The sequence below is a fragment of the Cavia porcellus genome, unplaced genomic scaffold (assembly GCF_034190915.1).
Source record: "Cavia porcellus strain 051 isolate PalLab524CR breed Dunkin Hartley unplaced genomic scaffold, mCavPor4.1 scaffold_1, whole genome shotgun sequence".
In the NCBI taxonomy this organism is placed as follows: Eukaryota; Metazoa; Chordata; class Mammalia; order Rodentia; family Caviidae; genus Cavia; species Cavia porcellus.
The window spans coordinates 140472218-140499992 of record NW_026947484.1 but is presented as its reverse complement, the minus strand read 5'-3'; the positions used below and the strand labels follow the sequence as shown (position 1 = coordinate 140499992).

Sequence of the window (27775 nt, the reverse complement as noted above, 5' to 3'; positions counted from 1 at the left end):
AAGTGCATACTTTCTCCCTTTATTTCCCAAATTTCTTCTCATGCCTTTCTGGATGTGTGTGTGTGTGTGTGTGTGTGTGCGTGTGTGCGTGTGTGTGTGTGTGTGTGTGTAAAAGAGAGAGACAGAAAAAAAAACCTTATTTCCTTCCTTAGCTAGCCTTCTCCATCAGCTGTAACAAAAAACCACAAGAAATTATGCCCAAGCCTTCAGACAGCTGGAGGTAATTACTCACATGATCTCCCTTATCCTTTCAACACCCACTATTTATGTGCATCTGATGTGGGGGGAAGGGAAATCATTTGAGAAATGTATGCAAATTTCTCAGAAGGCAGTTGGAACGATGAGGAAAGACTTGTGTGAATCATCTGAATAAATCTCCTTGTTTTGAACATAGATACCAGTTCTTACAAAGTTGAACAGAAGACTGATGTTGGGGTCAATAAATAAATTTTTGGAACTACAGACAATACAGAAATAAATTCATAAATACATTCCAAGCATTGTTGACAATCATAGCATCATTAAAACCTGAGTCTCTTTCCAGTTCTGAGCAAGTGGTGCCCATCCAAGCCCAAAGAGCAAATATCAGTCAGCCCAGAAGGGCTTAAAAATCTGTTAGGATGATAACAAAATGGAATGCATTGGCTGGATTTTTAATTACAAAAATATTGGATTAGCCAGGCATGGAGTCGCAGGCCCATAAACATAGCTTTCTGGAGGCTGAAGTAGGAGGATTACAAATTCAAGCACAGCATGGACAACTTAGTGAAACCCTGACTTAAAGAAGACTGTAGTTCACTGCCAAGCACCTGGGGTCAATATGCAGAATATATACGTATATGTATTTTTAAAATTAAATTTAGAAAAATATTGCCAAGAACGATAGCCACATGATCCCTGCCTTTTTCTTGTATCATATTATCTACTAGCTTATATTTGAAGATAGATTAATAGGTGATATAGATAGATAGAATATATATATATGAAACTTAACCTTCATTTTTATTTTTTAAATTAATTTATTTATGTTTGGTGGGAGGGTCTCACTCTGTGGTCTAGGCTGGCCTTGAGCTCACTATGTAGCCTAAGCTGGCCCCAAAAGTAATGACAGTCCCCCCACCTCAGCCTCCTGAGTGCTAGGATTGTGCCACCATACCCGACAACACAGATTTTTAAAATCTTTTCCTTTGAAATAAAATTTCAAACCTAGAAAAGTTTCAAAATAGCGCAATAGTCATGAAAATGCTTCCTTTGATTCAGGAATTGTTAACACTGTGTCACATTTGTTTTCTGCATATACACAAGCACACACACACACACAATTATTGCTGTTATTTTGATGAGCCATTGGAGAGTCAGATGCAGATTCTTTGTCCCAAAATACTTCAGTTTGTATCTCCAAGAATAATTAAAATATTAAATAGTAATGGCTGTGACCAACTCCCACAACAACTTTTATGACTATTAAGCAGAAAGCTTTGCACCATAATCTAAAGTACCTGCTGTCAATTGTTCAACCACATCAGCAGCTACACCGTTATCAATGCTTGGCTCACATCTGTGTAACCAAGAGGGCTCATCAAAACAAACCCTCCTAGAACAAGGAAAAATAGACAGTGAAGGCAGATTCTGTCTTTTGCAGTTAAAACTACTGGAAGCCAGTTTCTTGGCAGCCTAGAACAGCAGTTTTGTCCTTTCTTCCAGCAGGCAAGGGCTCAAAAATATTGAGAAACAGTCTCTAAAAGCCTCACCACAACCAAGAAAACATTTCAATGAGGAAACAAAGTCTCACATTGTATATTCAGTTTTGCTTTCGTTTTTGTTTTAGTCTGTAAGAAACAAAAATACTAAGTTTTTGAGTTGGGTAACAAACAACTGGCAGTTCTAGACAAAAGATGATCAAAACTGAACAGACTTTCATCCTTGAAAATTTCAAGTGAGCATGGTGAATCTAACAATGAATCTCATTCTTATTCATGCCTCCTTGATTCAGCAAGGGCGTGGAGAGTTCCTTACCAGAGGGCCTCAGTGGGTCAACAGGAGCCGCAGTGAACTTTCCCCCCACCTGGAGGACCTTGGGAGCCCAGGAGACCAGACCACGGGTGCGTCCTTCCATACTGAGAATTTCAGGGGGGCTGGCAAGAGCACCAGCAAGGCCTGTCCCTACCCAGAAGAATCTGACTGGGCCTGTGACACCCCCAGTAACACAGCAGGGTCCCAGCTGATATGCTACAGTCAGATGAGTCTAGCAGCCTGGAACAGCCTGAAGGCATAGTAACAGTACCAGCTGAGAACTGGTTCACACCAGTGCTCCTATGCTAGTCAGCCTAGGAAGAATACAGGACTCACACAGTCGGTCTGCAGGAGGAATTCTCCCCTACACAGTGGGACCCAGCAACTTGGTGAACATCAACCACACAGTAGGACCCAAAGGCACACATGACAGATAGTCAAAACTAACAGGATTGAAAAGACCAAAATATTAACCCAAGAGGTAAAAATGGCCAAACGAAAAAGCAAAATGCAATCTCAAACACCCAGCCCACCAAGAGACATCAAAATAAATGACACTGGGAGTCACATGCCTGAAATTTCTAAAAAGAGAGCAAGTAAAAATTTTTTAAAATCTGTGATGCTATGGAGGAAATTAGATTAGAAATAATCTCTCAAGTAAAGAAAAAAATGACAACCTTAATAAAGAAGTTGCTCAGTATAGGTAGAGAAGACATAGATTAAAAAAAAAAAAGGACTGGAGCATGGGAAAATGATGGAAACCTTGAATGGACAATACAGGAAAGAAACAGAATGCATGAAACAAATTCAAAGAAATACCCAAGAAATTAAAAATTCCACTGAAAGCTGGCAAAACTAAATGCTGTTAGACAAAAGAAACAGCTCATCTATCAAGGAAAGCCCATTAGAATCATGGCTGAATTCTCAACACAAACCCTCACATAAAGACAAACTTTTAAAATTTTATTTAAGGAGAAAAAGAAAAAAAAAAACACAGAAAAAGGGTACAAGTTATACAGAATTTCAAAAAATAAAACAGCAGGAAATCACTAGTTAATAGATTACATATTGTCATCTTAGAAATAGTTGTTCAAGTTAAAAATTAAAGCATATAGAGTGGACATTCAAACAGTGAGACTGTAAACAGTTCTGTTCAAGGATCCAATCAAAACTCAGTAATATGGTTTTCCATCCTACACACTCAAACATACATGCAGCTTTATCCCTTAGACCACCTTCTTTTCCTCTCTTTTTTACAATAACAATTACACATTTTGGGTTTTATTACTCCCACATTTCTTATTACTTTTCTTTGAAGAGAATAAAACCAAATGTGACATAACAAAACAGAGTTAGTCAAATCAAAAGGATGGACATAGTACATAATGTAAAAACAGAATACAAGGTGATCAACAGTGGTTACCATAATGCCTCTTCATCAAGACAAACTTGAACTGAAGTAATCCAAGCCAAGGAAAACAATTTTCAACTTAGGCTGAGGTACCCTGCAAAATGTTCTTTCAAACTTGGTGAAGAAATAAGATACTTTTGTACAAAGAACAACTGAAGAAATTTATGACCATTAAACCAATCCTAGAAAGACTACTTAAAGACATACTACATAGAGATAAAAATGACCACAATTCCCAGAACAACAGAAAAAAAAACTACCAGGCAGGGCAAGCAATTAAACAAGGGGGAAAGCAGGGAACCAACAACAGGAAAATAATATGGCAAAGTTAAGCCAATGCTTATGTCACAACCATCAATGTAAATGGCCTCAATTTACTAATTAAAAGAAATAGATTGGCAGAATAGATCAAGAAACAGGCTCCAACAATACGCTGTATATAAGAAACACATCTAACTCAAAAAGAAACTCATAGACTGAAAGTCAAAGGATGGAAAACAATATTCCATGTGATGGGAACCCAGAAAAAAGCAGGGGTAGCTATTCTGTTTGCAGACAATGTAAACTTCAAACCAAAGATGATCAAAAGAGATAAAGAAGGTCACTACATACTTGTTAGGGGAAAAATTCAAGAGGAAGAGATAACAATCATAAATACATATGTGCCAAATATGGGAGCACCCAGGTATGTAAAACAAATATTAATAGACATGAAAAATTAAGTATGCAATAACACAACTGTAATGCAGGACCTTAATACACCATTGTCACAGAGAGACAGATCAACTAGACAAAAAGTCAGCAAAGAAATAACAGAACTGAATCAAACCTGTGAACAAATGGACTTACGAGATTTTTACAGAATGTTCCATCCAACATTAAAATACACATTCTTTTCAGTCGCACATGGGGCATTTTCTAAAATAGACTATATATTTGTCCATAGAACACACATAAGTAAATGCAAAGGGATTAGAATTATCTCATGCAGGGGTTTAGCTCAGCAGCACAAGTTCCTGCCTGACAAGCACAAGGTCATGAGTTTGATCCCTGATACCAAAAAATAAAAATAAGTTATCTCATGCATATATCTGACCATAGTGTACTGAAATTGGAAATTAATAGCAAAAGAAACTACAAAACCTACATAAACACATGGAATTTAAATAACACTTTCCTGAACAACCGATGTGTTACAGATGAAATTAAAGAAGAAATTAAACAATAACTACAATTAAATAAAAATGCAGATGCAACATACCAGAACCTGTGAGACTTAATGAAAGTGGTCCTAAGAGGGAAATGCATAGCATAAATTGTCACATCAGGAAACAGAACAAGCACAAATAAACAATATAATGCTGCACCTCAAGCTTCTAGAAAAAGAGCAAGTCAAGACCAACACCCATAAAAGGGAAGAAATCAGAAAGATCATTGCAGAAATTAATACAAGTGAGGCTAAGAAAACAGTACAAAGAATTAATGAATTGAAGAGCTGATTATTTGAAAGAATAAACAAAATTTATTAACCCTCTAAACAATGTTATCAAGAAAAGAAAAGAAAAAACTCAAATTCATGCAACGAAAATGAAAAGGGTGAAATCACTACGGATCCTGTGGAAATTCAGAAGATCATCAACAGCTACTTTGAAAATTTTTACTTGCACAGGTTGGAAAACACAAAGAAATGAACATATTCCTAGAAACATATGAATTACTAAAGCCAAATCAAGAAGACATAAAAATTTTTAATAACCCCATATCAGTTAATGAAATTGAAAACATAATTAAAAACTTACCAACAAAGAAAAGCCCAGGTCCTGATGTATTCACAGCTGAATTCTATAAGAAATTTAGAGAACATTTAACATCAATACCCTCAAATACTTTAATGAAATTGAAAGAGAAGCAATTCTCCCTAACTCATTCCTAAAGGCAAGTATTACTCTGATACCAAAAACAGAGAAAGACCCAACCAAAAAAGAGAACTCTGGTCAGTCTCCCTAATGAACACTAATGCAAAAATTCTCAGTAAAATACTAGTAAACAAAATGTAGCAAATCATCAGGATTATACCCAGTGACCATCTGGAATTTATTCCAGGAGTGCAGGGACAGTTCAACATACACAAATTAATAAATGTAATATACCACATCAACAGAGTCAGTGACAAAAATCATATGACCATCTCAATAGATGCAGAAAAAGCTTTTAATAAAGTCCAGCACTTGTTCATTGATAAACACCCTACAGAAAATTGGAATAGATGGTCTCTACTTCAATCTGATAAAAGTCATTTATGACAAACCAACAGCCAACATCATACTAAGTGGACAAAAACTGAAAGCTTTTACTCTAAAATTAGGAACAAGACAAGGATGTCCAGTATCACTACTCCTATTCAAAATAGTTCTGGAAACATTAGCCAGAGCAATTAGAAAAGATAAGAGAAATAAAAGGAATAAGCATAGGAAAGGAAAAAATTAAATTATCTTATTTGTAGATGACATGATACTCTACATAGAAGACCATGAAAATTCCATCAAAAGACTACCAGAGCTAATAAGCAAATTTGACAGCATAGCTGGATACAAAATCAACACTCAAAAATCAATAGCATTCCTGTACACAAACAACAAACTCACTGAGAGAGAAATATGGAAACAACACCTTACACAATAGCAACCAAAAAATGAAATACTTAGGAATCAATCTTACAAAGTATATAAAAGGTCTATACATTCAAAACTCTATAAAAGGAGATAAATGATGATATCAGAAAATGGAAAAATATCCCTTGCTCTTAAATAGGAGGAACCAACATAGTGAAAATGACCATACTCCCAAAACTGTTATACAGATTTAATGCAATTGCAATCAAAATACCATTAACATACCTCACAGATTTAGAGAAAACATCCCTGAAATTCATCTGGAATCAGAAGAGATCTACCATAGCAAAGGCAATCCTGGGCAACAAAGGCAAGGCAAGGAGACATCACAATTCCTAACTTAAAATTATACTAAAAGCTACTGTGATGAAATCAGTATGGTACTGGCACAAAAACAGACCTGATGGTCATTAGAACTGATTAGAAAATGCAGACACAAGTACAAAGACACCCAGCCACCTTATTTTTTGACAAAGGGGGAAAGCATGTTCAATAAAAGAAAACCTCTTTGATAAATGGTGTTGGAAAATTGGCTTTCCACATGCCAAAGACTAAAACTAGACTTATGTCTATCACCATGCACTAAACTAAAGTCAAAATGGATCAAAGATCTAAATATTAAAATAGAAACACTAAATCTACTCGAAAGTAAAGTAAGTAGAAATCTTGGAGACATAGGCAAAAAGTTCATGAAAAAAAAACACAAACTGCACAGGAAGTACTTCAAAGAATGAATACCTAGGATTTCATCTTATTAAAAAGCTTTTGCACTTCAAAAGAAATCACCAACAAAGTGAAAAGAAAACCCACAGAATGGGAAAAAATTTTAGCTAACTATTCTTCAGACGAAAGATTTATCTCTACAACATATAAAGAATTGAAAACCATCTGGTCGCCAAAATTCAAAGACCCAATCCAAAAATGGGCATCTGAGATGAACACACACTCTCAAATGAGGAAACACAAATGGCAAATAAAAACATGCATACATGCTCAATATTATTGGAGAAATGCAAATTAAAACAACACGGAGATTCCATTTGACTCCAGAAAGAATGGCTGCCATCAAGAAATCGACCAATAACAAATGTTGGTGGGGCTGTGGAAAATAAGGAACTTTTTTCCACTGTTGATGATAGTGTAGACTGGTAAAGTCACTGTGGAAATCAGTGTGGAGAGCCTCAAAAAACTATGAATGAAGGTTCCATTCAATCCAGTTATTCCCCTTCTGGGTATTTTCCCAGAAGAATTGAAAACATCATGCCACAGCGATACATGTGCACTATGTTTATAGCAGCATGATCTGTAATAGCTAAATCTTGGAAGCAATACAAATGACCATCAGCTGTGAAATAGATATAAAAGATGTGGCATTTGCATGCAATGGACTATTACTCAGCTATAAAGAAGGATAAACTTGAGACTTTTACAGGTAAATGGATGCAACTTGAGACCACACTCATAAGTAAAATAAATCAAACTCACTTGTGTAAATATTGTATTGTCTCCCTAGTATAAATAAAATGGAAAGAGTAATAAGATCCAAAATGTACAATAGATATTGTGAAAATGAAAGGAAAGAAAGTGCTCAAAAGGAAAGAAAAACTGGGATAGGGGACAGAAAAAAAGGAAGGAAGAAAGAAATTATAAGTATATAGGTATACACATATATATGTATGTGTGTATATATACACACAAGATTTATAACTATGCTACTAATCTCTGTAAGTTAATCGATAAAGTTTTACTTTCATTGTTTGATCATTTTTATGCCTAAATCTTGTAATCTGGATACCTACTTATAAGATAACAATATGCAGTATATTAACTAGTATTAATTTTCTATGTTTTGAAATTCTCTATCATTTCTATCCTTTTTTGTTTGGTGTTTAAAGTAAAATTTTAAAAATAAAATGATATTTTAATCAGATAGAGAATTTTGTTTGTAGGCTATCTCAAAGATACAAGACCTAGTACAGAAACACTGAAGTTGGCTCTAAGTCAGAGGCTGTGGGATATAGAAAAGAATTATTGTAAGCCCTATCTGTTGGCTTTGGTTAGTTCTCAGGATAAAAAAGGTATGAACAATCAAGGTCAAATGTCTTGCTGCTGATCAACCAAATTAACAGGTCCAAACTTTTGGCTCAACTATGAACATGCACAGAGGTAGGTTGAGGGGAGCAGCTTTGCCTAAGACAAGAGATGCCCCAAACTCAATTTATCGAGATAAATTATATTCTAATACAACATATTAGAAGATGAAATTAATGAAAAATTTATGATGGCGAAAATATCAAAATTTTAAACAGATCATGCGTTTGCTGTCCTTTGCTTCCTTCTCCCTAGCCAGGGCTTGGTTGTATGTTCCCCATGGTGCGCCAAGCCCCAAGCCTTAGATGCACCTCTTCAGTGTTCTCTAGTGCTGTGTTCTGCTTGAGTATTATGAATTGCTGGTTAACGAGTAGCATCTTTAAAATACCACAAGGAGCCAAGTGTGGTCCTGTAATCCCAGCACTCTGGGATGGTGCGGCAGGAGGACTGTAAATTCATGCCTAGTCTGGGTAATTCAGTGATTTAATGAGACACTGTCTCAAAATAAAAATGAAAGAGCTGAGAATGTAGCCTTGGATTTAATCTCCAGCCACTTCCACCAACATTCACACTCACCCAACCACACACACACACAACACAGATACCGCAAAGTTAAAGCAGCTGTCAGAGTCAAGGCCAGCCCTTCCTCCCTACTTCTCAAATAGTTTCAAGTCTCAAATTTTTGTCTATGGCACTGGGAAGAGGGTAGAGCAGAGCTGGAAGACGATAAGGTAGCAAAGGAAGGTGGGGGAGCGGAGCAGGTTACTTCAAGGGCTGCCATTCGTGTAACTATAATTCAATTTCCAAAAGCCTATCCTTTTAAGGAAATCTTGGGCTCCAATTTAGCTTGAAGAACCTGCGTGCTGAACCCCGAACCAAATGTGCCTCATCTCTTCTCTTGTCACATGGTCATAAGTGCTCTGAAAATCAAAGTGTCCATGCTTCAACGTCCATGCAGGCTGCAGCGAACGCAAGTTGCTTAGGAAATGTCAAGATGCAGCCTTTCTATTGGTAATAGCCGCTCACCCACAATTACCAGACCTGAACTTCTGGCAATAAAAGCCATCTACAGGCGCCCCCTCCTGGTAGAACCTGTTTTACATACGAGGACTGGGATTATTTTGCTAGGCCTTAACTGCTGGGGCTGGCTAACTGTTACAAAACTTACTCCCTGTGTTGTTACAACTGGCTTGTTTCGTTTACTTGTGGTACCTACCAGGCCCATGTAGGTGTGAGACACTTGCTTTTCCCTTCAGATAGTTTGCCTACTTCCTAGTGATGAAACTCCCCAGACCTCGGTTTCTACATCTGTCTCTGCCTTACCCAGGCCTTCTCTGGTCTTGTGTTCTTTGCAACCTATCCACCCTGTCATGCTTTTTTAAAACCTACCCTCTAGGCAGAACATCAGCCTGCAGAGCTGAACCACTAGCCACGTCCTCCTCAACTATCCTTTACCTAGAGCCTGACCCAGCTTCCACTTCTCTTTTATTTAAGCTTATATAGCTTAGAGCCCTGTCCAGCGGATAGCAGGACTCTAGTTCTTTAACTCAGTTTTCCTTCCAGGGATGGAGCATCCCTTCTGGTCCTCTTTGACATTAGGATTTGCCTGTGAGCTATGTGGAGGAAGACAGGATGAAAAGAAGGCAGTGCTGAGATTTAGGGGAGGCTATGTAAAATCTTTTAATGTCTTCTGGGGCTGTCTGGAGGAAGGATCAAGTAAATAGAGCCTGAAATTCTTATTATTCTGAGGATTCAGGTAAAAATCTTTAAGGAAATTTACATATCCTGATATGGTCTTCAGTGTCCTCTCTGGTTACACTCCACCTGGCATTTTGTGTTCAATTGGTCCAGAAGGAAGAAAGGGAATTGATCCTGTTGTTTCTCTACTTTTTGAAAGCTTAGATAGTGATGCAAATTGTAATAGGCAGTCTCTAAGCTGGCCCCTACTGATACCTGGTAATCAAAACTTCATACAATCCCCTCCCCTTGGATCCAGGATGGATCTAATGACTTACTTCTAGTGAAGAGAACAAGATAGAAGTGATGGGATGTCATCTCCAAGATTAGGTTTAACTGTGGCTTCCTTCTTGAGCATGTTTGCTCTCTTTCTTAGACAACTGTGCTGGGAGAAGTAAGCTTCCCTGTTGTAAGTATACCTGTGGCATGCTGGGGAACTAGGCCCAACAGCCTTCAAGAAACTAAAGAAAGTCTAGAGGTGGTTATTTCAGTCTCTGCCAACTCTTGAGATGACTGCTGTCCCAGCGGGTTATTTGGCTGTAACCTCATAAAATGACAATGGCAGCTAGCTAAGTTCCTCTAAGATTCATGATCTCTGCAACATACTAAACATTTGTAGTTTTTTTTTTATTTCAAAGAGAATAAAACCAGCCAAAATGAAACAGAGCAAAACCAATCAAAACAAACCAGGACTTCAAAACAATGTGCAGTCAACAATGGGTACCATAATGCCTCCTGTTGTCTTCAAAATAGCTGTAGACACCTTCAGACATAGTAAAATTCAAACAAAACAGAACAGAGTAGAATCAATAAAACAATGAATGCAGTAAAGGACCTCAGAACAAGACAATAGTAAATCCAAAATGGCTACCATAATATATCTTGCCATTTTTGAAATAGCTGCTCCTTCCATCAGTCATAACAAGATCAAACAAAGCAAAACAGAATAAAACCCAACCCAGCAAAACAATGAAAATGATACAGGACTTCAAAACAAGGTAATAGGGAATTAACAATGGCTAGGGGCAGAGGATTTAGCTCAGCAGCATAAACACCTGCCTTGTAAGTATGTGGTCCTGAGTTCGATCCCTGGTACCAAAAAAAATAAAATAAAATAAAACAATGGATACCACCTTCAGAAGGAAATCTCCCCATAGATGCCATACTGCATACTGTGATCCTCTGAATAGATGATTCGGCCACCAGCCCTAGGCTTGCAAAAGTCCGTGAAACGTCAACACCACAAGCATCAAATTTCATTCCACCTGAATAGCTATCACTGCAGCCTGTGTTTCTCCAGATCAGCAGGTTGCATAGGGGGTGGGGTGGTTGGAAGGTCTTTTCTTGTTTCCATGCACTGGAAGGAGCTAGGATCTGGCTGTCCCACTGGCAGCAGCTTGCACATAGCTCTGGTTCAGCAGGGAGGGCAGGCTTCTTGTTGGTTTTTTGTTCTCTTCTCCTGTCATCCACAAATGGGGCTGACTAGGGTCTGGCTCTATAGTTTTCAACTACTAGATTTTGAGCTGATTTGCTTTGTGGTACTAGCAATAATAACTAATATATTATGACTGTCCTCTTCAATCCCAGATCATGGTAGAGGTAGAGATCCAGCCCTCATAAAGAAACTATTATTCTCTCTAATGTAAGGACAAGAAAGTCAGAGTATTTAAGCCTTCACAATAGGAAACTATATTTATGGTGAAATTAAGGATATGAAAATAGAATTTTAAAAAAATATTATCCTGCAGAATATGTCTTATGCATGTTTTCTTCAAAATGTGTTTTTAGTTACTACCAAGAATATATTTCCTCCGAAGACATGCACTTCACAGGAAAACCTTTCTTCTTGAAATTACAGTACACCTGTACATTTTAGTTGCAATATTTAGTTGGGGATTTCAAAGTAAAGATTTACATACCCAAAGGATGGTATAGATTGGACTGTTACGGAGATATAAAGAATGCTAAAATTAGTGTTGTTTCTTTCAGTGCACTGGGGTGATTTGATTATATTGTCATTTCTCGCATTGTTTCTTCTTTCTCTGAGATAGTGGTGTAAGGTTAGATATGGGTTGAGTGAACATACACACTGGGAAAAACTCTGAGGGCATGTGCCTATTGTGCCATGTGCCTGTGCCAGTGAACCAGATTGCTTTAAGTCTTTGTTACTTGAACTGCGTCCCAGATTCTCCTTTGAAATGTGAAGTTCACCCATTTTTATTAACCTGATTACAGAGTTCTCTGATGCTTTTTTGATAATTCTCGGTCATATCCAGGTACACTTCTTTTTGTTTTAAACAGGTCATGCATTTCTCTGTACTGACTTTCGGGAGCCTTGTCATATAAATTAGATAGCAAGTACTCCAAGGTCTAATTTAAACAATGTGACTTACTATTTTAAAACAGATGACATTTCACTCTTAATACTAATTTGAAGACCAGACCATTTTTAGCCAAGTTCTAGCAAAGGATTTTGAGTTATAGTTTGTTTTGATTTGCTTATAGCTCTGTTTTGATTTATTTTTAAGGAAAAACAAGCTTGGTGTCTTTGCAAGAAAATGTTTTAAAGATGTGCCAAGTGAGTAAAAATTATTACACTCATGAACATGAAACAGAAATTGAGCACTTACAAATTAAATACAACCTATACTACTGTACAATTGCATGACCTTCTCAAACTACTTAACCTCTCTATACAATTCAGGACAAAAATAGCATCTTTCTCACAGGACTATAATAAAGATTAAATGATATTATCCTTCTAAAGTGTTTAAGCTTAGATCTGATACATATCATGTGCTCAATAAATACTAATGCAAATTTATAGTTGGTGATAACCGATAATGTTGCTATTGTAAGATGTCAGGAATTGCAATATAAAACCATTACATAATTCTGTTTGAAAGCTCTTGAGATTTAGTATGAATCACCTGTACTTATAAGAATGTGCCTGCAAATATTCAGAAAACAGGCAATTCAGAGAAGATGGAGTAGTACCCCGAGAGAATACCTTCTCTATATCTACTACCGTCCTTCCCTCGTGAACATGATCAATGCTGGGTCTCCATACACAACGTTTTGTAAAGATGATTTTTATAGGGAGTCCTCCCCATTAGAACGACATCTATCTCTTTGTCCCACCATTTAACCATTTCCACCCCCATAATGAGTAGGGACAAATCTTCAACTGAACAAAAAGTTTCAACCAATGGTTTAAAAGCATAGCTTTATGTAAAGACATCAACAATAGAGTTACCACTCTTCATTCTTCAGTTGTGTTGGTTTTGTTTGCAGGATCTGCAAGCTACCAAGTTATTTGTCAGAAAGCCTAGTCCTTCATTCTACCTAGGTTCACAACCATTAGAAAAAAGAATGTCCTATCCAGGAGGCTCTTAAATAATCCTAGTTAGACCAGCTTGAGTCTAAATAGGTCATCCTGAATTCCTAAAACTAAGGGATAAATTAGCCTTTTGAAAAAGTAAATATTGCAACATCCAGAAGAAATCCACTATACTTTAATATTAACTGATGTGTGCTCAGGAGGTGCAAATAGATTTTAATATTAACCTAGGTCAAATGAAAGCAAAAAGATAAATCTGTTCAAAGTCATCTACCACAAGATTGGTGTGGTGATGCATGCCTGTAGTCCCAGCACTTTGGAAGCTGAGGCAGGAGGATCACCATAAGTTTGCCACCGACCTGGGGTACATAGTGAATTCAAGGCCAGTCTGAATTACACAGTGAGATCCTGTTTCAAAAAAACAAAAGCAAAAAACCAATCATCTAGCACAAAAGATTTCCTCTTATATATCTTCATAAGAATTTAGAGTTTGACAGACAGTTCTAGAAGATATTTTCTTGGATATCTCAACGGAATGACTTGTCTCATTTCTCTGACATTGATTCTTTTGTCATATTACCTATCTCAGTAACTGACTTTACTAATCACACTGTGACTGACCTAGACCCTTGAGTGTAATTCAGTCACTCTTCATTATCCACAGGTTATTGGTTTCAGGACCCCCTGAAGAAAGCAAAGTTTGCAGATGTTCAGATCCCTTACACAAAATGGCATAGTTTTTGCACATAACACATGCACATACTCCTGTGTATTCTATTTTAATTTTTCCTATATATTTAAAACCATGCCTATATTACTTATAATATCTAGTACTGTGTTGTTGTGGTTTGTGTTTGGTTGTCCTCCTAAAATACCATGTGGTCATGGAGGGCGGGCCTTTTGAAGGCAGCAGAATCTAGCATTTGAGATTGGTTCATTATCTAGCACTAGGATTGGTGATGTGAGTGTTGCAAGCACCCAACAGCAAATAGCCCGCGTACACTTAAAAAGGGAAAAAGGCTTGCTTTCCCTTTTGTCCTTTTGCTCTTGTCATTTCTGGTGCCTTTGCAGCTGCCATGTTGCCCCTCAGTCATGCTACCCTGCCTTGGAGCCAGCTGATTATAGACTGAAACCTCCACACACTGTGAGCTAAATAAACTTTTCCTTTCTTCATTTTAGGCATCAAATATTTTGTCTCAGCAATGAAAGAAAAGTAACCAAGACATGTGTGAAGGATTATTATGCTACATTAGTTTTTTATTTGTATTATTTTTTCTGGTGTATTATTTTGTTTTTTAATATTTCCAACCCATAGTTGGCAGAATCTGCAGATACAGAGGATAAGCGGTACCTATTTTTGTCCTCTTCCTCATTTCCTGTACTCATTTGATCAGCAAGTCTCCAAGGAATTTCAAATCTATCCCCTTTCCCCCACATTCGCCACCACAGCCTGAGTGCAGGCCCTTCTCACTACTGGCCCTGAAGTTCTTGCAAGAGCTTCTCAGAAGTCCCATCTTTCACTTGGCCCATTAAACACATCTCCCACACTGGCTCCACACCCGTGACTCACAAAGCTGTAAGTTTTTCAGATGTTGCTTTAAAACCTTGAGGTGAGGGAGAAACAGTAAAAGGAGGAGGACAGAGAGGGAGGAGAAGAGAATTAGGGGAAGGAGAAGAAGAAGAAAAAGATGAGGATGAGGAAGAAGAGGACACGGAGTCAGACACTTCTGTGTCTCAGCTGGAGTGGAAGAACACAAAATGTTCTCCACATTCTTTATGAATACAACAGTTTCTTTAATTCAGGAGTTCTATAACCCTGCTATAGAGGAGAAACCGAGGATGCTTTAAAGAGTGCTAATGGTAGGACCTGAACCACCTGAAAGCTGCGAAAGTCTGATTGAATTGGTCTAGACTGTAACTTTCCTTTTTTTATTTAGAGAAAAAGCAAAACAGAAAAAAGGGTAGAAATAATACAGAATTTCAAAAAACACTAAGAAATCACTAGTTGATAAATCATCTATTGTTATTTTAGGAGTAGTCATCTAAGATACAAAGTCAAAGCATAAAAAGTGGACAATCAAACAATGACAGTACAAACTATTCTACGAACTAACAAAAACTTAGTAGTATGGTTGTCTATCTTACAAGCAAACATACATACAATTATATCCTTTACAGCACTTCCCTTTTCATTTTTACAATATCTATTATACATTTTGGATCTTATTACTCCTTCAGTTTTTATTATTTTTTGCACTAGAGAGACAGTGTGATATTTACTAATGTGAGTCTTGTTTATTTCACTTCTGAAGATAGTCTCAAGTTGCCTCCATTTACCTATAAAATCCTCAAGATCATACTTTTTATAGCTGAGTAATATTCCATTGTATAAAAATACATCTTTTTCATCCACTCTGCAGTTGATGGGCATTTTGGTTGTTTCCAAGATTTAGCTACTACAAATTGTTCTGCTATAAACATAGGTGCACATATATTGTTGTGCAATTTTTCTGGGAAAATACCTAGGAGTAGGAGAGGAGTAGCTGGATTGAATGGAACTTCCAATCCTAGTTTTTTTGAGGGATCTCCATACTGATTTTCACAAGGGGTGCACCAGTCTACACTCCCATCAACAGTGAAGAAGTTTTCCTTTTTCCCCACAGCCTCACCAACATTTGTTGTCTGAGGATTTCTTAATGACAGTCATTTTTCCAGAGTGAGAAGAAATCTCAAAGCTGTTTTAATTTGCATTTCTCAAATGACCAGTGATGGTGAACATTTCTTCATGTATTTATTTGCCATTTGTATATTTGCATCTGAGAAATGCATGTTCATCTCAGATTCCCATTTTTGGAGAAGGGCTTTGAATTAGTGGGGTTTGATGCTTTCAATTTTTTATTTGTTCTGGATATAAGTCCTTTCAGACGTCTGAGGGACTACTGTCTAAAATTATTTTCCATTCTGTGGATTTTCTTTTCATTTTGTTAGTGATTTTTGGTGAAGTGCAAAAACTTTTTAATAATATGAGATCTCAGTTGTTGATTCTTTGAAGTATTTCCCATGCAGTTTTCATTTTGTTCATGATCTCTCTGCCTATTTTGTCTTCCAGTAGATTTAGTGTTTCTCAAAAGCTTTTTCTGCTTCTATTGGGATGATCACGTGATTTTTGCTTTTGGCTCTGTTGATGTGGTGTATTACATTTATTGATTTGCGTATGTTAAACCATCCCTGCAATCCTGGAATAAATTCCACTTGGTTGTGATGTATAATCTTCTTGATGCTTTGCTGCATTATATTTGCCAGTATTTTATTGAGACTCTTTGCATCAATGTTCATTAGTGAGATTGACCTATAGTTCTTTTAGGTTGGATCTTTTTCTGGTTTTGGTATCAGAATAATACTTGCCTCTAGGAATGAATTAGAGAGAAAGACTGTAACTTTCATATCAGGTTTTCTTTTTAAACTTTCCTTAAATGATTCTAATATATATGCATTGCTGAAAACTACTAATTGACCAGAGACATCCTTCTATTTCTGAAGGAAAACATGCAGTAACAGAGTCGATATTTAGCCCTGCTCACATTTGATAAAAATTACCAAAAATTAAACAAAGTATATGAAATATACTTCATATTTTCAGGCACTGAATATCAGGCAACACAGGACAGCCATCCTAGAGAAAAGAGAAATAAACAAAACAGGCCATAAAACTGCCTTATTATACAGCGTAGGAGACAGTTTACCAGTTGACATGGGAGGAGACAGAACTCAAGTAGAGCTTTATGATCTCAGCTACAGACCTCACACTGGGATTTGAGAAGGCCAAGGAACTACAGTTTGTAGGACACAGTGACAGAAAAAAGACAAACTTCCACAGGTCTGTAGAGGACCCCTTGAGTTACTCAGCACTATGCCTGAAATAAGAACCACAGGACAGAATCAGAAGGAACAGTCCACTCAGTTCACTGTTTGCCCTCCCCCCAGTCAGAAAAGCCTTACAATTCCTGGGGTTCTAGGGATAGTACTATTCAGAAGAGTATCAATAGTGGTAAAAACATTAAGCCTGCTTTGGATTCACCTAACAAAAACAAGACCTAGATGCATCAAATTGTTTCCCAACTGATTTAACAGTAACAAAAATTAAGATCCAAGTATTGAGGCACACATTGTAAACTCAGCACTCAGGAAGGAGGCTGAGACAGAAGGATCACTGCAGGTTCAAGGCCAGTCTGAGCTAAATTGTGAGTTCAAAGCCAGCCTGAACTACATAACCTTATTTCAAAGAACCAAAAAAAAATTTTTTTTTAATTTTAAAGGGCTGGACATGGGGGCTCATGCCAATAATCCCAGTACTTGGGAGGCCAAGGCAGGGTGATCACTGTGAGTTCAAGGCCAGGCTGGGCTACATTCTGAGTTTAAGGCCAGACTAAACTACATAGTGAAATCTTGTTTCAAAAACCAAAACAAACAAAAAACCCTTTAAAATAAAGTTCAAGAATATTTATAGAAATATGAAATTAATGGGGGCTGGGGATTTAGCTCAGCAGCATAAGTGCCTGCTTACCAAGCACTAGGTCATGATTTCGATTCCCAGTTAAAAAAAAAAAAAAAGAAAGAAATTACATGGTACTCAATGGTAAAACAACCAATGTATGGCATCTAATAAAATATTATCAGGCTTATAAGAAGCAAAACACTATTCAAGATAAAGTAAAAATATCAATCACTAGAAACATACTCAGAATTGTCAGAGACATTAGAATTAATTATTATAATTAATTATTATAATATCACATATATTCAACCATGTAGAACAAAGGTTAAGAAAATTCAGTAAAATATATGGAAGTTATAAATTCTAGAGATGAGGAAAGATATCTGAGATGCAAAATATGCTGCATGTGATTAGCAGCAGATCAGACACTGGAAGAAAAGGTTATTTTTCTTCAGCCTTTCTCTTTTTATCTTTATCTCACTCTCAGCTTTTGGGCACAGAAAATGCCACATTCAGCAATTGGGTCACTGGAGTCTGAGGCCCATCTACAATCCATCACTAGCTTCCATTAGAGTTCCTGAGTATTCACTGGCTGCAGACTATGACGATCCCACCTAATATGGTTGTTTTCATTAACCTAGTGGGAGAGACCAATATTGCCCTGAGGACAGGCTCATCAACAATACCAGTTCCTTTTTTCTCAGGGACTCCTCTAAATACCCCAGATTCTGGGATTTTCCAGAAATAAAGGGCTGCAAAAGCCTCCGCATAGATATTTCACATCACCTTTCTACTTTTTGCAGAAGTAATCCAAATGAAAAACAATTTAGCCTGCCATTCTGTACCTATCTCTTGCAATTCCCTAGTTCATACTGGACCTAAACCATGTTGCAAAGAAGATAAATTGTTCTATCTTAAATTGTCAGTGTCAAATCATTCCCAGCTTTGAAGGATATGGCCTAATGGTTAGGTCGCTGGACTCTGCAGGATGCTTTTCAGGATGTTTCGCCCTGTGCATCTTGGGGCTTATGGGGAGAAAAGACAAGGTCTGGGGATCCTTCAGAAGGTGTCCCCTGCAGAAAAACACAGACCTGTTAAGTTCACAATGCATCCTCCTTGATACTTAAGTACTTTCCAAGCAACCATTTCTACTGGCAACACCAGTGCCTTCACGTTATTTTTTAGCCTTACAACTCTCCATACCATGGCCCACTGATGTTTTATGCTTTGGTATTTTAAGGTGGTAGAGGTAGAAATCTCTAAAGGAGTCATTCCTGTTGGTACTGGGACTGGAGTGAAGAAAGGATTTAACTTTGGCTCAATTAAAGTCTGGTCGTAACTACAATTGCCCCTACTTCACGTCCAGGCAATCTGACAGTCAGTCTTTCCAGCATATTTTCCTGTGATGCTTGCAATACTTTTTTCTTTCCCCCTTCCTTCTTTTCTTTCTTTTGTATTGTTTGTGTTTTTGAGACAGGGTCTCACTATGTAGTTCAGGCTGGCCTTGAACTCATTATGTAGCTCAGGCTGGCCTTGAACTCAAAATGATCCTCCCTGCCTCAGCCTTCTGAGCGCTGGTTTTACAGGCATGTGCTACAACCCAACATTTATTCTTATTAAACTCTTCAGGCTAAACAATGACTGACAGAAGATTTGTTTTCATGAACAGAAATGTGAATAGAAACATTGACGGGCTCAATATGAGCAGAACCATTCCGGGGCCCACCTTCAAACTTTGCAGCTTTAGACTTGTTAGCTTTCATCACACAGAGTTATTATTTACTTATTGAAAGAGCATGTCTTTATCAACTTGTTCATGTTTTTCACTAGGAGCAAAATCTTTCCTAGAGAAGCTGCCCAGTCTTTTTGAAAGAGCTATCTTATTTTCAGGTTAAAGTGGGACCAGAATTTTTACTGGATATTTCCCATTCCTTGAAGTTTCCAGTAATGAATTTGAGCCTCGTAACAGACACATGGTGAAGTCTTGCTAATGCTGTTCAGAGTGACTGGCCCAGGAAGAAGAGAGTTCAGTGGAATGATTAATGGAGGAACCAATAAAATATTGATGCCAAAGAAGAATTTCCAGCCAGAAGAAAAGGAAATCGTGAAGAAGGGGAAAAGACATTTGTTGCAAAAATGATAATATTTGATAAAAACAGGCATTATCAGCTTTTAGATGCCTAATATGAAGTAGTCATGCATGGAAGAAATGGAAGAATGTCCAATAACCAAGAAAAGAAAAACATGGGAGACTATTCTTGCTGAGAAGAGACAGATTCCATTTGAAACATCTTTTTAGGGACTTGTAGTTCACTCTCCACTGATCTATTGATAAGCTGATCTCCACTTATCAATGATAAGTCCTTAGCTCTTGTTGCCAAACCTCTAATCACTATATTAAGTTTCCATCAACAAAACAAGCCCTGTTCAGTTAAACCTACACAAACTAGTGCTGTTAAAGAAACATTAACTATAGATCTACAAACAAGGAAAGAAAAAGATACATCAAATGAAAATTAATAAAGATGAAAAACATTGTATCAGTTCCTTTATAGCAACATACAAGACAACAGATTGAAGCAAAAAATGAACTACTTTGTACTTGGTGTGCTTCAAGCTATCACAAACTTTAGTTTACTGTCGTATTTTAAATTCTGCCATAGTGGGTTTATCTTCAATTATGTTTATCATCCAAAAGGTGTTAAGATAGATGTCTATCAATGAGTGTCATGATGGCTCCTGTGCAGGAAATCCTCAGGATATTCATTGCCAACCTGGATTTGCTTTTACTTACAATGGATCAGTAAAGACAATACCGATCACACATATTCTTAGGTCAAAAGTGACAAACCCTGGCCTGAATTTCTTGCAACCATGGTCTGAATTTCTTGAATCTGAAGATGGAGAAGAATAGAAGCAAACATATGGTCGTGGCTGCCATTGTCTGTATTTCCACAATGATACTTGTTTACCTTTCTGTCCACCAGAAATGGAAGTTGATAGTGAAGATGAAAATGGCTAAGAGAAAAAAAATGTTGTGATGTTAATGAAGAGCAGAAAAAAATTTCCATGTTATAAAGTATGGGTTTATCGCTGAAAATCCAATGAATCATACCTGTATGCTGTTTGTAGAAAATTATGGAGAGAAAATTATTAAGAAGAATTTATTTCAAAATGCCATGCTTCCTTTAGTCAGCAGGCATGACTTTAATCTTTTTAGCATCATGTCAGTAGATAAAGCTGTTACCAAGTTCTGTGAAATGCAGCAAAAAATAGAAAAACAAGAATCTGCTTCCCCTGCAAATGAAGAAATGACTAAGGAACAAAATGGGACAACAAATGGGCTGAGTGAAATTAACTCAAAAAAGCTTTGGGAATAGATGGTGTCCCAGGAGTTTCAAAACAGAGAAAAACAAAAGCTCTGAAAAGATCTAACCCCATGTTATGGACAAACACTGAAATTGCATTCTAGGGAATTGTCTTAGTCACTGCTAAGACAAACTACTCAACACCCAAAATTAAGGTTTATTTAGCTTACAGATTTTGGAGGTTTCAGTCCGTAATCAGCTGATTCCAAGGCAGGGTGGCATGGCACATGGCATCAGGACAACACTTCAAGGCAGCAGCCAGCAAAAGCAGCCAGGGCCAAAAGGAAAGGAGAGCAAGGCTCATTTCTTCCTTTATATTGTACACAGGCCAACCGCTCTCCTCCAGGGCCTCAGAAAATCTTGCCCTCCTCTCCTCTTGCACATTTGCAAAAGAAGAGCCCTGGCTCCCTGGTGAGTCTTTAGTTAAACTTCTAAACTGCGCAAATTGACACAATCTTACCCGGAATTCAACCTCTATGAAAGAGTTATGCTTTTTTTTTCCTGGTTAAAGCATAGATTCCAAACAAGCAATGTTAGATGAAGTAAATGATTTCAACAAGGACGTTTGTACCAGGGTTCTGCTTCACTTCTTTATGCAGCATCACATGTATATCAGTTGATGTCATTAAAACATTTTGTAGTGTGAATGTGAAAAGCAATATTTCAAAGGAAGTTTGAATAATTGTCTTACAAATGTATTGGATGAATCTAAAAATTATTTCATATACTTAAATTATAATGCTTTTTGCATTGTGTCTGGCTGTTTGTTACTTTGTAATTGTGAGACCTTTTCCTGGGGAAGGAAAATTGGAATGTAATTTTCTCTTTTTTTTTTTAGAAATTGAAGATTTTTGTCAAATTGTTGCATTGCTAGTTGCAATCAAACCTTGATCCTTGATTTTTGAAATCATTTATCAATTTGGAATGAAAAATTGCAATGCAAAATATACACTATGTAAGCTACTTTTACAGTTTTAAAGTTGTACTTCTTCATCTTATGCCTGTTGGAGAAGATGTTCAGTCTTTATGCTGTTGTCCGTGAAGTGTCATGCTGGTTTATAGACATTACTGAGCATTTGTTTTTGTGTGGATTTTAGTGTCTTGCTCATTCAGTGCATTTTTAAACTTGAACATTTTTTCTTTTTGATTTTTTTTAACTAGGTAGCAACATGCAAAATTCAGTTGTACACATTTTTTAGTTAGGATTTTAAATGGAAGCAAGAACAAGTTTGAAATTTTTAAGATGCTACTTTGAAAAGTCAGGGAGTGGAATATATTTTATAAAAGAGCCAGAAAATGTTGCTCTCATTTTTTGTTGCAAAGACATCTTTGTAATATATTTCATGATTACAATATCCAATACAGATGAGATGACTGGAATTGTTTTGAGCAAGTTTTCCTGTGTACATGTTTTAACAGAAAATGATTTCACCACTGGCATATTAAGAAGCACCAATAGGCTTTTAATCTAACTCCAAGTACTGTGGTTGAATAACATCATCTCAATTTCTTTTATACCTTAGAGATACTGCATTTTCATATTCTTTATTTATACAGGATCAATGCTGCTGTAAATACAGGTATTTTTAATCTTTACATTTTATTCTACTAGTATAAGATGCAGTTCTGTATTTTGTTTAGTGAAGCCTTCTAACTGGAACCTCAGAAACTTATAAAAGATAAAAACTGATTTCATTGGTCTTCAAGATATAATTGGATGTGGTTTGTCATCCAGTATTAAGCTCTTGATATTGATTTTGTGTCAAAGAAAAATAGGAAAGAGGGAAATTGCAGGTTTCACTACAGACTTCTTTATTGCTAAGCTCTACAAATGACAATTTCCACAAAACTCTTATTTTCCTCTGAGTAATAGATTCTGAGCATTTTTTTTTATCAGTACTGGGGATCAAACTCACAACCACACACTTGCAAGGCAGGTGCTTATGCCGCTGAGCTAAATCCCCAGTGCTTCTCTTGGGTTTTAATTTGCTGAAGTTGTACACAAATGTAAAAAAAAAAAAAATAGATTATCTTAGGGGAGATGTAAGTGTAGGATTATTGCTATGTCATTTCTTAAGCAGTTATTGTTTTAATGCTTAAAAAAAGGCTAGTATTGTTTGCACGAATGTTGGTAGCTTCCTCCCCCAAACAGTAATGAAATTACTTCTGTTGAGTAAATTTTTATGTCATCTCATAATAAAACTAGAAAAATCCCTTCATTTCTATTTATTTTTTAAAAATGCTTTTCTATATGTACCTTTGATATCAAATTTTTAAGAAATTATGTAAGATGGTAAGCATTTGAATGGTACAGTAGATGTAAAAAAACTTAAAAATGTTTTTACATTAAATGTTTACTTGAAATCAAATGATTTCAAACAAAGTTCAATAACAAAAAAACCAGTATCACAACAAATTAAAATGCAATGATTAGACTATTGTGTAAACTATGTTTATAGTATGAGTTTTCCCCTTTACTTTCTACTCTGAATGTTTTCAAATGTGAATAAGTTCCAAAGAACAGTGAAAGGAATATCCTAGATGACATTTTTTCTGTGCTTTCATGCTTTTAATACAATAACTAAACATCCTAAACTGTGGTGCAGGTATGCCTTGCCTCTCTTTCTGCATTCTATACTCAATGTGGAGCAAGTCCTATGCCGGAGAGCATATATCTAGATCTGACCAGCACTGTCTTTCTCTTGGATTACAGGCTAGCTCCTGCACAGGTTTTTTCTGCCATACTTCAAAATAGTATCAAGCCAAGGCTCTGTTTTCCATGTATTTTTACCTATTTGCCTTACTTTTTTAATCTTACACATCATTCTGTGCATCGCATGAAGACGAAGGTTTGTGCTTTTGTTCATTTTACAATGCACGTCGCATACTAGCTTCTTACAAAGACTTTCTGAATGTATGTCATGTATTCTTAGAGTCATTAAAAATTGTGCTTCTGTGAAAATTGTTCAACTAGCAATAACTATAAGCCTAAGGACTTCATTTTATTGTGGTAATTACTTTACAAGAATCCTAGACACAGAAAGGGCATGCGGTCACTCACTTATTAGGCCTGAACTAAGGCTAAATTTTATCATCTGATAAGCATCCAGGCTTGTCATACACATCAGCTTCCTGCTGTGTCACTCACATTCCTTGATGTCAGAGTCTCAGGTCCTTGCTATTGTCACCCACTGCCTTTGCCCTAGAAGTTTATCTCCTGGTGAGGGACTGCCCCCTTCTGCAGACATATACTGATCAGGTCAAAGATTGCAACTTGTTTTAGCCAGAGTCCTCTTTCAGCAACATTACTATCTGTCCTCTCTTTCTGGATACATTAGACTCAGAAGGCAGATCCCAAATTTTTCTTTTAGAAAGTGAGGATAGAACTCCAATAGGACTTAAAATTCTAGAAATAAAGCAGCCAGGAGGAATTTTCTTCCTCTTTTTTAAAAATTTTTGTTTCGTTTTTTGCAATAGGGTCTTATTGTGTAGTTTAAGCTGCCTTGAACTCACTATGTAGCCCAGGCTGGCCTGAGACTCACAGCAATCCTCCTGCTTCAGCGTCTCAAGTACTAGGATTACAGATATTTAACTCCACACCTGGCCCATTCCTTCTTTTAACAGCTCATTGACCTCTCTCCAAGAAGCAACTCCTTCTGTGTCTGTCTAGTGCAGGGTGTGCTGTGAAATGAACCTAGTACCATCTAGCATAGAGCTACTGATGTTTGCTCTAACTCTGTCAATAGAAACTAGAAAATTACAAATTCTCTTTTCAAGTAAGGACACTGATACATAGTCCCCAAACATGGTATCTTCTGTTAAGTGGAAAAATTGACAATATCTTATCTCTTACACAAAATATTTCAGCAAAACCTTTGAACCTATGATAATGCTCAAAATGTTTAACCTACCTCTTCAACATGATAGCAGTTATGAACATATGATGATTTGAACCTATGATATTCTGTAAAACTTTTAAAATAGTTTGCACTTCATGAATTTTTAAGAGCATCTACTCATCTAATGTTGGAACTATAATCAAAATTGGTAGGGACAAATTTTGAGAATACCTTAAGATAGCTCTTGGCTTACCAGAGGACCCTCAGCTTTCTATTCTGTAACAAATGCAATACATCTTTCAGAGTATGGCAGATTTACACAAGGCTACATTTATTATATAAAATTTAAAATCCATAGGATCCATAGTGACAAAGAGTTTTTGGTACAGATACAACTAGAGCATGGCACTAAATACAGTAAATACAAAATAGCTTCTGAGAGCTACAAAGTTCAGAGATAAAATAAAGCATGTAACATCAACAGTTGCTTAGACAACTGTTGCTTCACAGTGAACACCTATGTAAGCTGCTAACTAGGCTTTATCTGAACCTACAGGAATAACAGAAAACAGGCTAACATCATCCCAAACACATTCATGTGAAGAACAAATTAAATTCCAAAGAGATTAAATTAAAAGGATACTTATTAATTTACACAGCAAACTAATATTTGCTAGTAGAGCAAACATTATTAAAATAACATTCTGAGAAACCCATCTAGATTACAGACTTTGGCAAGTCTCTCAGAATCAAAGATACTTGTGAACAAGAAAGGAAAGTGGAGAGTGGCTACTGATGCAATTAGACAGACTGAAACTGAATAATTACGTATATTCAAAGCCTGAAACTTCATGTCTAACAAGTGCTCAATAAACCATAAATTGAGGAGTAATTACTTCTGTACATGTTCTCCAGACTACAAATTATAGTTAATGCTCTCATCCCAACTATCCAATCTCAAAACAAGGATAGCTCTTCTCCAAAAGGTGGGAGAATATAATTTCAAACCATGTTTTTCACCAGTAATGAATAAATTGGGACTTCAGGGAAGATGGGGAGTAATAAACAGCAGCAAATCAGATTCTCCAAGATTCAGAGTCCAGACACTGGAATAAAACAATTTGGGAAAAAAAAAAAAAGAATGTGATGGATCCTGAGGCCCAGGAAGAAAATGAAGGAAGATTTGGAGCCCACAGGGAAAGTGAACAGTCAGACCTCGATGCAAAAAGGGAAGGTGGAAAGCTACGCTTTCATCCTGCTTCCTAGCTTGCAGCAAGAGAGAGAGAATATTTAAATCTACAGAGACACAGTGAGGTGTCTAGAGAGAGCAACATGGTGGTTGTGTCCAAAGGCATCCAGGGAGAAACCCACCAGTGGAATGAAGCAGTAGATTCTGTGAACTACAACAGCTGGTGAGTGAATTTAGTCCAAGAATCCCCTGGAAAAGGTGCTAGACTAGTCACAGTTTTAGGAAAAGGCCAATCCAGGACTCAGGCAACCATGAGTTGGCTTCATCTTAGGGCTCCCAGTGGCTGGGTGATGTATCACTATGGGACGCATCTATGTCAAAGAACTGAGATCAGGTCAGCAAGAGACAACTAGTGTTATAGATTGAACAACTGAGGCCCTAACTCTAAAGAGGCCAAGATTATCTGTGGAGTTAAATGTGCCAGAATAGGCATCCTATCTCATTCTTACTGTAGGCTTGCTAGAACCAGTTTGCATAGATCGGGGCTCCCTCCCACTCCTTTGTCTACCACTGACTTTAGAGACACATCTCACAGGGAACATTATCACAAAACTTAGAGTATAACATACCATAACTTATGGTATGCAGTGAAAGCAGGAAATTTATAGTGGTGAATTCCCACATCAGAAAAACAGAGTGAGCTCAAATAAATAACTTTATCTTAAATTGAAAACTTCTAGAAAGATAAGAACAAGTTAAACTCAAAGCATGTACAAGGGAAGAAATTATAAAGATCAGAGCAGACATCCATACAACTAAGACTATGAAAACAATGTGAAGAAACAATGAATAGAAGAGTTGGTTCTCTGAAAGATTAAATAAAATTGACAAACTGTTAGCCCAGGGATGAAGGGGTGGTTCAACATACGCTGATCCATAAACATAACACACCATATTAAAGCCAAGGACAAAAACCCTAAGATCATCTCACTAGATGGATGCAGAAAATATCCAACACCCATTCATGAAAGAAAATTGAAAGAGATGGTCTTTATCTCAATCTGATAAAATCCATTTGTGACAAACCAATGTCAATATTACACTAAATGGTCAAAAACTGAAAGCACTGTGCTTTCCTGGCAAGTGTGAGGTCCTGAGTTTGATTCTCAGGAGAGGAGAAAAAACTCAAAGCTTTCACTCTAAGATCAGAAACAAGACAAGGACATCCACTACTATTACTCTTATTCAACATAGTTCTGGAAAAATTACCCAAAGCAGTTACACAAAAGAAATAAATTAAAGGAATAAGGATAAGAAATAAAGAAAAATTATCATTATTTGAGGATGATATGATATTCTATATAGAAGACCCCAAAAACTAGACTTAAAAATAACCAAGTTTAGTAGCATACCTGTATTCAATCCTAATACTCAAAACTCAGAATCCTTCCTATACAAATAGCAAACTCACTGCAAAAAAAAATTAGGGAAACAACACACCTTTCATAACAGCACCAAAAATTAAATACCTAGGAATTGATCTAGCAAAGGAAGTAAAAGTATAAAGGAAAAATGGAAGCAAAGCTTTTGTAAATAAGGAGGGTAAAAGAGAATAAAGGG

At 36.8% G+C, this 27775-nt stretch overlaps 1 protein-coding gene and 1 pseudogene across 2 annotated transcripts in view; one reads left to right on the top strand and one right to left on the bottom strand.

Annotated features, from left to right (window-relative positions):
• LOC100716784 (myomegalin) overlaps positions 1–27775 on the bottom strand; it is a 245631-nt gene that overhangs the window by 209101 nt on the left and 8755 nt on the right. The window contains exon 2 of one of the 2 annotated variants that reach the window (XM_063256623.1): positions 5224–5266. The exons of the other annotated variant lie outside the window; for it this stretch is intronic. The gene's annotated coding sequence lies outside the window, so the exon portion shown is untranslated. The remainder of the gene's footprint in view (positions 1–5223; positions 5267–27775) is intronic. 2 annotated transcript variants of the gene reach the window in all.
• On the top strand, positions 1943–21231 carry LOC100716220 (polycomb protein SUZ12-like; annotated as a pseudogene).